The following is a 2,918-nucleotide window of genomic DNA, read 5'->3' as shown; positions in this document are numbered from 1 at the left end:
TTTTACTCTGTATGTTTCAGTTTCTGCTATGTGATAATGGATTTCATTCTGACTCTGTCTATGATATATGAATGTGGGTTTACACTGTATCTCTCAGTCTCTGATATGAGAGTGTCTTTTTCTTTTACTGCCAGATTACAGTATGTGTGCAAGGATTTAATCTGTGCCTCTCAGTTTCTGATATGTTCGTGAATTTCCTTCTGCACCTGACATTTATGGTAAGTTTGAGGGGGCTTAGTACTGAAATTTCTGTGTTTCTGATACGTGAATATTGCTTTAGCTCTGTACCCATCAGCTTCTGATATGCGAGTACAGTTTTTACTTTCTACCTTATCTTTTGAGTGATTATGCGTTTTATTCTCTCCACGACAGTTTCTGGTGAGTGGGTGTTTAATCTAGCTGTCAGTGTGATCTGTTCCAATGGTGAAACAGCATCTGATTCTACTGCTCCATGTAGCTGTAAGGTTCACAATATAACTCTGGCACATCGGATCACTGTGGGACTGACAGCTTCTGCTGCCTGTGACAATTGGATTGAGACCAGTTCTGTGTCTCTGCGCTCTGTGAGTGAGAATGTACTTCCTGTGTGTGAGAGAAGCTGCCTGCACTGGTTGACAGTCCGTGTAAGCCGGCAGTGTGGACTGACACCGTGTCAGTTTCTACCTGTTCTTGTGTTTGTGAGTAAGTGAGTGACAATGCATCTGCCTCTCAGTGCGATATGTTTGGACTTTGAAACAACAACTTACTGTACTGCTCCAAGTGACTGTAGGATTCACAATGTAACTCTGGAAATTCGGATCACTGTGGGACTGTCAGCTTCTGCTGCCTGTGACAATATGATTCTGTCTCTGCGCTCTGTGATTGATAATGTACTTATTGTGTGTGAGAAGGAGCTGCCTGCACTGTTCTTGTGTTCCGGGTGGAGGAAAGATCACATTTATTCTGGCTTGGTGAAGTGTTTTGCTCTGAGAGTAATAATACGAGAACAATATTAGTTGTGATACGGATATGTGATGGGGAGAATATAAACAGTTATAATGAATGTGTTTGTTTATAATAAAGTAAAGTATCTGGAGAAGGAAACCGCGATACAAAGAGAGTCATTGTCTGACCTTACTGTAGTACAGCGGCACTTTTATTCTCCACACCAGGTATGTACGACGGTCTATAATAACTTATCAGCATCCAGACACAACCCAAACCCAGCACTGGTCCATGAATGGGACCACCCGATTGGCACAATCCAGGATTATATCTCCCACTCCCATGGAACGACCTGTAAAATTCTGAATCGCTTCCTGGAATATAAGCACAGGTTCCTGGGCTGTACAACAATTGCTGGCAGTCTATTGAAACCGAGTTGAGGGCCTGTGCAGTCAACAGAATGTCACAGAGCCCGGATCCTGATGTATCTGAGTGAGCGACAATGTATCTCTCGATCACCAGCAACACGGTTCTGGAGAACTCAACGCACCGAAACAAAATATCCGATTATTGGAATGTCTTCTATCACACTGCTCTCCTGGTGCCTGCAATAGATGCAGTTTGTGAAACTCCTCACATCCTCACTATCAGGCTGTGTTTCTACTGTTCACTGTCGAAGAACAACAGACACGGATTAGAACTGAATCAGATACATTCACTACTGACTTGGAGAAAGAAAGCAGTAATGATTTGAAAGAGCGAGGTGATTTACTTTCTCTGTTACCTTACACAGTACACACACAGCCCGAGAATGGTCTCTCCCTTCCCCCACTCACTCCGTGCTCCGGAATTAGTCCCTGCTCCACACTGTCTCTAACAAACGGTCCCCGACTGCCGCTGAACTTACCCCGACACAAAGCTTATCTGCGGACACAAGCCCAATGCGATGTGCTGCTGTAAGGAGGCTGCTGTTTGCTCCCTTACTCGGCCCGGGATATCTCCGCTCCCTGATGATGATCACCGATCATCAGCCGAGCACAGAGGAAACGGCAGCCGCTGACAGAGCTCGGGGAGGGGAGCTCGCATAGGCCCTTCCCATTGGTTTAAACACTGGGCGGGGAGAGGGGGAGGAACAGGGAAGTATTTCCTGGAGTGCATTAGGGATGGTTTTCTAGACCAATATGTCGAGGAACCAACTGGAGAGCTGGCCATCCGAGACTGGGTGATGTGTAATGAGAAGGTACTAATTAGCAATCTTGTTGCACGAGGCCCCTTGTGGAAGAGTGACCATAATATGGTAGAATTCTTTATTAAGATAGAGAGTGATACAGTTAATTCGGAAACTAGGGTCCTGAACTTAAGAAAAGGTAACTTCAACAGTATGAGGGGTGAATTGGCTATAATAGACTGGCAAAGGATATTTAAAGGGTTGACGGTGGATAAGCAATGGCAAACATTTAAAGATCACATGAATGAAACAATTGTACATCCCTGTCTGGAGTAATAATAAAACGGGGAACGTGGCTCAACCATGGCTAACAAGGGAAATTAAGGACAGTGTTAAAGCCAAGGAAGAGGCATATAATTTGGATAGAAAAAGCAACAAGCCTGAGGACTGGGAGAAATTTAGAATTCAACAGAGAAAGACTAAAGGTTTAATTAAGAGGGGGAAAATAGAGTACGAGAGGAAGCTTGCTGGGAACATAAAAACTGACTGCTAAAGCTTCTATAAATATGTGAAGAGAAAAAGATTAGTGAAGACAAATGTAGGTCCCTTGCAGTCGGATTCGGGTGAATTTATAATGGGGAACAAAGAAATGGCATAAATTGAATAAATACTTTGGTTCTGTCTTCATGAAGGAAGACACAATTAACCTTCCGATTGTACTAGGGGACAGTAGGTCTAGTGAGAAGGAGGAACTAAAGGATATCCTTATTAGGCGGGAAAATGTGTTAGGGAAACTAATGGGGTTGAAGGCCGATAAATCTCCGGG

General features: G+C 43.9%; 1 long non-coding RNA gene across 1 annotated transcript; it reads right to left on the bottom strand.

Annotated features, from left to right (window-relative positions):
• Nucleotides 1-1,100: 1,100 nt before the first annotated feature.
• On the bottom strand, nt 1,101-1,966 carry LOC139272736 (uncharacterized). The gene is made up of 2 exons (XR_011594952.1): nt 1,832-1,966; nt 1,101-1,594 (listed from the first exon to the last, which is right to left on the bottom strand). It is a non-coding gene; the product is annotated as an uncharacterized lncRNA (long non-coding RNA).
• Between the last annotated feature and the right edge of the window lie 952 nt (nt 1,967-2,918).

The sequence above is a fragment of the Pristiophorus japonicus genome, chromosome 9, assembly GCF_044704955.1.
Source record: "Pristiophorus japonicus isolate sPriJap1 chromosome 9, sPriJap1.hap1, whole genome shotgun sequence".
Lineage (NCBI taxonomy): Eukaryota > Metazoa > Chordata > Chondrichthyes > Pristiophoridae > Pristiophorus > Pristiophorus japonicus.
The sequence above is the reverse complement of the archived record's forward strand: the minus strand, read 5'-3'. Positions and strand labels throughout refer to the sequence as shown.